Source organism: Ictidomys tridecemlineatus, chromosome 6 (genome assembly GCF_052094955.1).
Source record: "Ictidomys tridecemlineatus isolate mIctTri1 chromosome 6, mIctTri1.hap1, whole genome shotgun sequence".
Lineage (NCBI taxonomy): Eukaryota > Metazoa > Chordata > Mammalia > Rodentia > Sciuridae > Ictidomys > Ictidomys tridecemlineatus.
This window is the reverse complement of record NC_135482.1, coordinates 40,612,247-40,624,498: the sequence shown is the minus strand read 5'-3', so window position 1 is coordinate 40,624,498 and position 12,252 is coordinate 40,612,247.

Sequence of the window (12,252 nt, the reverse complement as noted above, 5' to 3'; positions counted from 1 at the left end):
ATGAGTTCCGCAGGACTCGGATGTAGAGATTTGCGCAGTCTCCGCACAAACTACACTTCTCCCAGAGCGCACTGCGACCGCGGCGTTTCAGTGAATGCTGGGAATTGTAGTTTGAGCGTGAGCAACTTGTAACCAATCTTATCCCTGGTTTTCTAGGATTTCATAGTTTAACCCGGACGGAACTGGGTACTGGCCGAATTTGACCACAGAGTGCAATGGGACTATCGTAAATGTCATCCATACATTCGATAAATATTTATATGATCGCCAAATATAAGCTAGGTGTTGGTGGGACGTACAAATAAGAGAATATGAGGTATTCCATGACAAAAGTGATGGTACTGTTGTTTATTATGAGACTACTGTATTTTATATTGAGCACTTTATTTGCATTAATCAAAACAAAGACAAAGTTAAGACAAACAGAACTCTGTAATATTGATGAATTTACGGCAGGTAGACTTTCCTAGTCCTTAGTTCAGATGGTAATTTTCTAGGGTGCTGGTATTTCTCGAAGTCAGAGGGATAGTATTTAAGTAACACTTCTGAAGACGGTACCCTGACTTATCGGTGAGGAAGACGTTCAAGATCCCAGTGGATGCATGAAACAGGATATTACTGAACCCCCCCCCACACACACATACACAAATATATTTTCCTACATACCTATGATAAAGTTTAATTTGTAAATTAGGCACAGAAAAGATTAACAATAACTAATAAAATAGAATGATTATAACAATACACTGTAATAAAATTTATGTGAACATGGTCCCTTTCAAAAAATCTTTTACTATATTCACATATTGTCTAGATGGTAATGCTTATGGAATGAAATGAAAGTAAATGACATAAGCTATAAACTTCTATCCATAAGTTAGGAGGTTACTATGTTTATTACTAGTGGGGATTACTGTTTCAGCTAACCTAGTAAATCCCTAAAATAACACTCCTGCCTACTACAGAACTAAATATAGTTAATTTCAAGATGTGTGAGGAGGTACATCAGTAGCACAAATCAATGTTGGCAATAGTACAGCTGTACATGTGTTACAAGGAGGACTGGCAGGGTAAGCACTGGATGGAGAAAGAGGCGCTTAGTCTTCACGTATTCTTTGCAAACTAGCACTTTTTTTTTTTAATATCAAAATTTTCTAAAGAAGCTTTTGTTCTCACTTGCGTATGTGTCTTTAATTTTAACCATTTTATTGTTGACATTACCATTATTATTTGAGGAGGCCTGATAATGAACATGAGAAGGGAAATACCAAAACCTACCCTTCCTTTGTTGCCAACATTGAAACTGAAAGAGGAACAAAAACATGGATAAATAACAATTAGGTGCTAAGATCCTTAATGCTCTGTTAGGAACCCCTGTTACATATGACATCACACAAAAACATCTTGTCAGATTTCTAAAGGAAAAGATCTGTCAGGCCCCAATAATATATGATTCCAGGATTAAATAATTTTTCCCTTGCCTAACAAAAACCCTCATGTTGTCATCCAATCAAACAACCAACCAAATACAATATAAAAACTGGATCAATATGACTGGAAGTTAAGTGAATACAGACAAACAAACAAAACATCCTTTGCCTTCCAGCAGCCAGTAATCCTACATGAGCTGATATCACAATTAGGAGTAGGGAGTAATTTTATAATATGGGAAATAGAAGACTTTATTTAAAAATAAACCCATCAGGCTAGAGTTGTGACTTAGTGGTCGAGCACTTGCTTTGCAAATGTGAGACACTGGGTTCGGTCCTCAGCACCACATAAAAATAAGTAAACAAAATAAAGATATTGTGTCCATCTATAACTAAAAATTTTAAAAATGTTTTAAAAAATAAAAAAATAAACCCATCACCAAAAACCTTATAAATCAATTTCAAAGTTAATATTAATTATAACAAATTATTGTTAGTTATATACCAAAGGTTAGATACAGTTTAAGATTTATAGCACATTGTTCTTGAGGGAAATATGAGATAAAATGTAGCAAGATACCAAATCAATGCTAGTTGTTAGGATAATAATTATAAAATTAAATGAATGAAAAAAAAATATACATTATACAAAATATGAGAGGTTGGTGCTTTCCCTCAAGACACATACATCTTTTTCAGATTTAAAATGGATTCTGATGCTTAAAGACTTTTATTTAATTTACTTAAATTTCATATTATGACTTTAAAAGAATAGTACTCATAAGGAGAGTAAAATCAAAATTGAAAAGTAAGCCGAGAACAATGTTTGATCAATTTGCTTAGACTATGTATTCTTGTCAGGTCTTTTGCTAGAACATCATGGCAGAAGAGTGTGGCAGAGGAAAGTAGGCCAGGACATGGCCACCAAGAAGTGGGGGAGGGGGGAATCCACTCAGGGACAAAATATAAACCCCAAAGGCACACCCCAAATAAACCCCAAATAGCCACACCCTACCTACCTACAGTTATCAATTCTTATCAGGGGATTAATTCACTGATTGCATTATGGCTCTCACAACCCCCTCATTTCACCTCTAAACCTTGCAGCATGTCACACACAAGCTTTATGCGGAACACCTAATACCTACATCATAACCCTGTGTTTTAAATAACTTTGAAGGAAATGTTTTAAAACAAACAGATTCACTGTAACAACATGGAATAAATTCTGAAATTCATTTCCTTGGTTTTTCTAAGAATGAAACATTGTAGCCAATATTACATTTCAACGATGGTGAATTTTAAAAACCTCTAAATAATAGTTGCCATGTAGGGAAACTGCTTAGTTCCCATAGGAGCTCCCATGTGAAACAATGCAAGTAAGTTTAGAAGTGAAATGAGAGCCTTGACCTAATTCAGTGCATTAACCCACTTGAATTGATTAACTGGAAACCGTAGGCAGGTAGGGTGTGGCTGGAAGAGGTGGGCCCCTAGGAGCGTGCCTTTGGGATATCTATTTTGTCCTTGGTGAGAAGAATTGTCTCTCTGCTTCCTGATTGTCCAGTCCTGACTTCTTTTCCCTCATCAGGCCTTTCTGCCTTGATGTTCTGCCTTATCTTGGTCCTGAAGCAATGGAGGCAGTGTCTATGGACTGAGAACTCTGAAATTGTGAGCCCCATGTAAACTTTTTCACCTTTAAAATTGTTCTTATCAAGTCTTTTGGTCACAGTGGCCAAAAAATCCAACCAACCAAACAAACAAACAAATAAAAAAAAAATGACTAAAACAGGAACTATTCATTCCAGGCTCTCCCCCCCCCAAATAAATATAAATATGATTGGTGTTATAAATCAGTAGCAGAAATAATAAATACAAATAGAATTTCCCACTATCTTCCTTGGAAACTTGGTTTCTTCTCTCCTGCAGCTCTGTAATTCTTTCATTCCTGCCTTTACTAATCTCTCACTGTTTCATGAAACAGTGAGAGATTAGTAAAGGCAGGAAATTGTCACCTCCTATGTTAGTTTGCAAGGGCTGCCCAACCAAGGATCACAGACAAGGTGTGATAAAGTATCTCAGGGCTGGGCAGCTTAAGCAATCGCAGTTTACTGTCTCAGCCTGGAAGCTGGAAATCCAAAATCCAGGTGTGGCAGGGTTGGTTCCTCCTGAGGCCTCTCTCCTTGACCTGTAGATGGCGACTACTTCTTGTGTGCTCACAGGTTGTCCCTCTATGTTTGCCTGTGTCCTAATCTCTTCTTACAAGAACACTAGCCATATTGGATAAGGGCCTACCCTAACGACCTCATTTAATTACCTCTTTAATGACTTATTTCCATGTAAATGGTAATCCCATTCTGTGGTACTGGGTTAGGACTTCAACTTGAGAGTATGGGGTGGAGGACATATTCAACCCACAATACTCTCCCCCTCCAGGCATTAAAGGGTGAAAGAGGAAGGGCATTCCCCGAGCCACAGGGGCCTGCTGTGGGGAGAACAGCTGTCTCTGGGAACTGTGGCCTTTGTTCTGAGTGGGCCCAATTTGTAAGCACACCTTAACCCACCATGCTGCTTTTGCCTGATGGTGCCTGAGACACTGGAGTTAATGTGTTCTAGAGGTATATGTCTCTTGTTGCCCACAACCATAGATTCAGACACAGTCTTCCTCTAGACTTCTAACTTGTCAGTGTTGCCTTTAGATTGGAGCTTGGGCTTATGTAGGAGTAATTTCTGTTTGGTTGAGTTCTGACCTGTATCTGCACATGTTTGCCTTCTTAGTACCTGCACATGTTTGCCTTCTTAGTACCTGCACATGGGCCCCATAGTGGAGTCTGTGTTTGCCCTGGTGGCCAAACTGGACGCCATCAACAAGCACTCCTTCAATGACTTCAATCTTCTACTTGGGAGGTGGAACACAAAGATGGAACTTCTGCTGTGGCAGAGGACAGGAACAAAGAACAAACTCACAGGAATGCTGCTGCTCCTGGCGATGTTGGAGTAGAACAATTGCAAATGCATCTTGAGAGGAGTTGGACGGATTGCAGATGGAAGGACTCGGAAGCAATGGGGCACTTTTGTATAAATTAGGGGAAAAAAAGCCCCACCCCCTGTAGTTGGACCCAAGCTGCAGGCACATGGTTTATCAAGTGCAATGTGAACTGGATCTCACACAGCCTCCTGCTGTCTAACCAAGGTCCAATCTGCATGGCACACAATGTATAGCTGTAAGCTGTCCAGAGGTGCAGATAGGACATGTTATTGATTGAAAGCTGCTCTGCTAAATTCCATAGACTGTTACCAGTGAAGTTAGGACCCGCCACTAACTCTCACATTCCTCCAGATTTCAGAGCTGTGAAAATATAATTAAAAAATAAATATTAGTATTGTTGAAATACAGCCCCACATTCCCAGGTCACAATCTAGGTTCCTTTTTTTGGACAAAAAAAAAAAAAAAAAAGAGAAGATGATGATTTATTCCATATTTTTCAAAAAACTTTGTAGAGTTGAAAGACTGAGTTGATTTAACAAAAAAATTAAAAGTCTCCTAAAATCAATTTAGAAGATTAGTAATTAAAAAGTGATTACAAGAATAATGGAATCTACTTGTACTCTATAATTTTCATCTAAATTTCAATGACTCTATGGTTCACTGATGATAAAGTATTAAATTAATAATTTAAAATGTAAAATACTTATGAGAAACAGTATAAGAAATAAAGTGTATAAGAAAATGGGAAAATATTTACACCACATTTATTGAATCAATATCAGTAATGTTCAAGGTGATAAAAAAGACAATTCAGTAGAAAAATAATGAAAAATTATTAATAGGCAATTATGATGGCTAATTTTATGTGTGAGCTTAACTGAGTCATGGTGCCCCAGATATTGGTCAAACATTATTCTGGATGTTTCTGTGAGGGTACTTTTGGATGAGACTTACAGGTAAATTAGTGAACTTTGAGTAAAGCAATATGTCTTCTATGTGGGGCAGGCCTCATCCAATCAGTTGAAGACAGAATCAAATAAAAAATCTGACCACCTCTCAAGTGAGAAGGAATTCTGCAGCAAATATCCTTTAGGCTTGAAATACATCATTACTTTATCTCTGGGTCTCTAGCCTGCTGGCCTACCCTGAAAATTTTTGTATTTTGCAGCCTCCATAAACATATCAACCAGTCCCTTATTCTGTTTCTCTCACACACACCACCCGCCACCCACTCTTATTGGTTCTATTTCTCTGAAGAACACTGACTAATGCAGGAATTTATAATAAAGCAAGTAAAAATGGCTGCTAAGTTAGTTGTGTTGCTCAACCTTACTACTGTTGGAAAAGCATATAGACTTAACGAGAATTCCCTTCTCACCCACCAGGTTGGCAAAAAAAAAAAAAAGAAGAGAAAAATACATTTTAAAAATAATACTGCTAGAAGAAAGAACTCTCATAAACTGCTGGTGGAAATATGAATAATTACTGCCATTTTGCAAAGCAATCTAGCAATATAAAATATACCCATATTTGCAATAATTCCTCCCTAGAGAAGCTATCAAATAAAAACAAAGCATCATTCCAATACACGGCATGATTGTGTCATTTACTACCTTTTATCCGAATAATTTGGGGAAATATACTTGGAACTCATACTGACTAGTTTGCCACCTACTGCCAGTATAGCCTGGAGTAAGTTTCTTACCTTCTCCTGCTCAGTTCCCTAGTTCCCTAAAATGTGGAGAACATTACCTCAGTAACTTAATATACATAAAGTGCTATAAAATATACTTGATATGTGGTAAATACTCAATAGGTGTTAGTTGTTATTAATAGTAGAAAAGAGTAAACCTATCTTGACTATTAATTAGGATTGTAGCTAAGTAAATTAATGTTACCTTAGAGCCATGGGTTATTTTGCAGCCATCCATAATATTGATTAAATCTATACAATTACATAAAAATACTGATAACTCCAGATACAAGAAAGTGCATAACACACACACACAGAGCAAACTATTAATTCATTCAACAAATACTTATGGAGCACCTATAATGTTTATGACACCATTCTGAGAGCACACTTGGTCCTGTTTTATGTGCTGAAGATAATAAGATATTAACGCATAAGGATGTATGTAATTTTGCAATGAAAAAGGATACGGAAGAATATACATTTAGTTTTCAAGACTGATTAACTTAGAGCTGGAGATGATTGGGAATGAAGATAAAAACAGACAAGAAGACTAAAAAAATGCTCATGATAAAACTGCATAAACTGTATAATCTGATTCTATTTATATAAAACTGTGTGTGTGTATGTGTGTGTGTGTGTGTGTGTGTGTGCGTGCCCACGCGCATGTCTGCATTGGAAAGTCTATAAAAGATGGTTATCAAAATGTTAACTCTCAGTATGGAAACATTTCAAAGGATGTTAACTAAATAACAGTACAATTGTAAATCAATTGCTGTTTATAGCATTTTAACATTCTTGGAAATCTGTATGTACTCAGATCTGCAAAATTATTTTCATAAATTGCATGAATAACACTAAAGGAAAAAGAAAAATTGACATCTCTAAAGTGTTTATTGGCACAAATCAGAATTGGGAAAGAGTCCTCTCTAGGCTGCAGCAACGGTAGGTGGGCCCATTTTGGTTGTGATTGGTTTTCCTTGTGGGCCTCTTAAGCAATCTAGACCTACATGCAGCCACCACCACCACCCCTTACAAACCTGCTCTTTCATTTCCCCATAGAAAGCACAAATTGTCATCCTAACTCTCTTTTAGGATTAGCAACCTGAATCCCCACAGCGAGCAGAATATAATGGGCAAGAGTCAAGATAGAGCTAAGAATGTCTCTGGGGATATATTTTCTGTTATTAAAAAGAGCAGAAAACTGGGCAATTAAATGTCTTTTAGATATTTCTATATTCACTTATCATCAATAAAAATGATTTTTGTCAAGTAATCTATTTTTTCTATGTTTGCTTTTTAAAAAATAAGCAATTCATATAGGGTTTCTCAAATATATATGGTCAGCACATTTTTTATCTTCTAACATACATAAACTGATTTCCATTCCAGTTCAACTCATAGAAACGTTTAAAATTATAAAACAATATGTCTTCCAATAACAACAGTAATAATACATGAGATTATAAAAATAAGGACTCTTCTAACTCCAAGTGACTGTGTAATAAAATAGGTATATGATGATAACAGGCAAGAAGAAAAACACGATAAGGCAATTAGATGTAAATTCATTATATCACTAACCATAAAGTGTCAATAAAAGTGTTCTGCATGAAATTCAAGGAAACCTGAGAGACTAGGAGATCAAATTTGAGAAAGACAGCTAGCCAGTCTTGGAAGTTTCTCTTCTGTGCAGTAAGATGTTTCACATGTTATTGTGTGCATCCATGAATACATAACAACAAATATCAACATTATGTAGAAATATAATGCACCTATAAAAAACTTGGGGAAGGCTATGTTTCACATGTCAATACTGTGGTTGGCTTTTGGATGAAATATCTTTACAGGCCCCTTACCTCTTCCGCTGAAGCCACACTTAGCAAACCCTCTGGATAATAGGATATGGTATACTAATTTGGCTGCTAACCAGCTGCTCTTGGGTAGGACTTGTTATGGGTTAGATATGAGAAGAACCCCCAAAGCTCCTGTGTTAATTCAGGAATATTCAAAGGTGAAATGACTAGATTATGAGAGTTGTAACCTAATCAGTCCCTCTGAGTTTGAATGAACTGTCTGGTAACTGTAGGCAGGTGGAGCATGGCTGGAGGAGGTCTCTGGGGGCTGACATTGGAAGAGCTCATTTTCTCTGTGACACCTTCCTCTCAATCCCCCCACCATGTTTCCAGGCTGCCATGAACAGAGCAGCAGTCTTCCACCATGCCCTTCTGCCATGATGTTCTGCCTCATCTGGGGTCCAGAGAAATGGAGTTGGCTCATCACAGACTGCATCTTTACAATTGTAGAACCAAAATAAACTTTTCCTCTTCTAAGTTGCCCTAATTAGGTATTTTGGTCACAGCAATAAAAAGCTGACTAACATAGCCCTTAACAACCTCTGTTTTTTTTAACTATAAAATGAGGGAATTGAGTTAGATTATCATTTCTCAAACTTCAACCAATCTGAGTCATTTGGAAGAGTGTCCCCCTTCCAGTTTCATATCCTAGTTCCTTAAGCCTAGGGTAGGACCTGAGATTCTGTACCGCCCCCCCCCAAACAACAAAGACTTATCTAATCCAAAATGTTGGTCATACCATGATTAAGAAACTGGTCTGTAGGTGTTCTGAATTTTTGTGATTCTATTTCAAAGGCCAGTGAGTACCTGAGTCATATCCAAGCAGGCCATGAAAGCAAAGTCTTGGGAAGAACTTTGGTATCAAAAGCCAGAGTTTCCAGATGGCTATTCATCATTCTTCTGGGTTATGTGGCAGGCAATCCTGATCCATTTCCCTCAATTTTAAATCTACCATTATGGAATCTGTTGTCTCATTACCCAAATAGACAATGAGACTTGTACTTACAGAGGATGCCTGGTATCTAAAGACACTTGTTCCTGCTTTAGTAGCAGTCTCTCCAGCCTCCAGGACAATAAAACATTCACATTTCACTGGGAACCGAATCTAGTCTCTCCTAACTCTCTTTTACAGAGCAATCTTCCCATTCTCTTCATGAGTGTTCTCATTGATAAGCAGCTTTCATTTAATTTTCAGTTATAATATTCTTTCCCCTAAAGGAAATCTGGAACACATTACATAATATTAGGTTCTACCATAGCAACAGAAGGCTTTTTAATGCATGCATGAGTATTCAAGATTTAATCAGTGGCATATGAAATGTATCGATGCTGCTGAGAATCATTATTTTAAGTAAATAGAATGAGCAAACTACAGTCTTTTCTTTGTACAAACCACACTGGAGGAAGAGTTGGACTTTTCTGGAAAGCTGATCTTTAGTCATTTATTAAATCTACGTGTCTCTTCATCTTTCAGAGAGAAGTAACTGCAGATGGCTGGCAATGAAATAATGTTTTTTAGAAAAGCAAATTTTCCTACTTAAAAAGTTACTTTATGATGTTAATAAGATGTTAACTTTGCTGTTTGTTGTTTCAAATCCTCTAATTAAAATGTCTAGCTACCTGGTAAACTGGAAGACATGAAAATTCAAGCTTTAACATTACATTTTATTGCTCAGTAGTGATTTCAAACTTTTTTGGTCTACCAGTCTCTTTATTAGTATGATAAAATCTTTAGACCTTTCTCAAGGTAAGCACATATACTTGAGTACACATAAGAATACATCTATAGAACACCCCCACCCTCCTGCCACAAATCAGGCTATCAGGTTAAGTGTCCTTACCTCAAAATGACATGGGTAGAGTGTCTCGTGAGCCTGGATTTGATCTTATGAGCACTAAGTCCTCTGTGCTTAGGGCTTTCCGGTGATGGAGGGACTTTTTAACTTTAATAAGTACAGACCTTCTACAGCAGAATCTCAGCATAATTTATGATTTGCATATAGCTATATTTCAAGACTCCTTTGCAAGTCATAAAAACTCAAAGTAACTTAATTAAACAAGAGCAATTATTGTCTTATAATCCTGGGCACTGGATCTAGGAGTGTCACTATATCATAAAGACATATCTCAGTCACTTGCTTGTGTCTGTCTGTTTGTGACTGTGTATTTCTCATCACTCACGCTGTGGAAACAAGCCACCTTGTTATAAGCATGAGGTGTCCTGCCATCAGCCAGGTGAGCAAGCTCTGTAGCAGAAACTCCAAAGTATTCAAGCTTTTGGATGACTACAGCCCTGGTGCTCCTTCATTGTAGTCTCCTGAGACACTCTGAGCCACAAGTGCCCAGCTAATCTGCTTACAAATACCTCACCCTCAGAAACTATAAATGTTTGTCATTTTAAACTACTAATGTGAGGGGTGATGTGTGTTAGATACAACTAACACAATATTGAAGTGTGTCTAAGCATTCATCTTTTCATTTATTAGATTTGGATGGGGGTGTGGATATGAAACTTTCTCATTAGAAGTGTCGGCTCTGGTTTTTGCCACTAGAGGGCAAGTAGTCACAAATGATGGCTTGAGTCAAGAATTGAAAGGCCTTTTCCGTATCTGTGGCACTGCAGGAGTCAGAGGCAAAAAAACCTCAGTGATATCATCTGATGCAGTTCTGTTAATTTACACATGAGGATGCAAATGCCCAGAGACATTAACTCACATCTGCTAGGTCCATGTGTGCAAACTCAGCATCATTTGGTAACGTACCCATCAGCTATCCATCGATTTTGTTGTTTTTGAAATTTCTGAGGTATAGAATGAAAAAGATTCCTTTACATCTTTTTAGCCTTTATTTCAATTAACATATTAACATTCCTAAGACCACAAAACTTAAGAAGGCAACAATCGTTCCTATTTCTTGGGTGCTGCATGTCTTTTCATTTAATCTATAGAGCAAATCTTTGGAACTTATGGCCATGAGAACATGAGGGTCAGTGGTTTATCCAAGAACTTATAACTAAACAGAAGCAAAATAAATTTGGTTCTAATGCAGGTTAAATTTCATTATAATGATTATTTTAGTGGACAAATCATAGTCTTTGATTATACCAGATGTTTGTTTTTGCTTCTGGAAATATTTTAATATATTGAAACATTAGAAATGATTGGCATACAGCATAGGTAGATAAATGAAAAAATAACTTTTGATGATATTCTTTCCTTTTTTCCTTTTATCTCCCATATACACATGTGGTCTCTCTTCTTCCTGCTTGTGTGCATGTGTGCACACATACATATCTTCCCTTCATCCTAGCTGACCAGCTGTGTGATCACGGTCAGCTTTCCTAGAACTTTATTTTATTACACCTTATTTGTTTCTAAAATGGGAATACACCTCTGCCTTCTCCCAGCTCTTAACAGTGATCCTGGGATGATTAATGAAGAAGTCTCCATGAATCTCATTTGGTTTTACTGAAGACAGGTGTTGAATAAACTTGAACAACTGTTATAATGAGAATCAGCCAGATAAAACAGATGGGTAGGGTTTGGCAGTAGTAGCTTTTCGGAAGCTGGAGCCACACCAAAGTGATGAGGTAATATCAACGTGTCAGAAGCATCAAAAGCAGAGAAGGTGCAATATTAGCCTATGTCACATGCTGCTTTCTTCTCCCCTGCCTGGTACATACTGGAACATAGTCACAGCATTCCCAGGGAATACAGGTGGGCACCTCATTGTGGTCTATGATTGATCACATACCACATCATTGTGGTACATAATCTCTAACGAAAGCCATCATTGATGTCTTCCCTCAAACATTTTTCTTTCTACTCTTCCTGCCATGAAATTGATTCTCCTCCTGCCCTTGAATCTGGCTGGTCCCTGTGACTTGCTTAGACCGAGAGAATGGAGTAGATATAACTCTGATAATTCCAGGTCAAACCTTTAGGAGGTCTAGCAGCTTCTCCTTCTGCTCTCTTGGAAGATAGCTGCAATGTGAGCAGTTCAATGACCTCAAGACTACCTCACTTTGAGGAAGCCCAAGCGAGTCATGGGAAAGAAGAGATAGAAGCATCAGAGCTGAGGTTCTGACCTAAGTGAAGAAGCAATCTTAAGTTTTAGACATTTTAACTGCTGTACATACCACATGGAGTAAAAAAACTGCCCAGCCCAGATTGTGAGAACAGGCTATTAATAAGTATTTGTTATTGTTAAGCCATTGTGTTCTGGGCTGTTTGTTACATGATGACAGATATTTGAGACAACTGTCAATATTTAAAATAGGGTCATGCT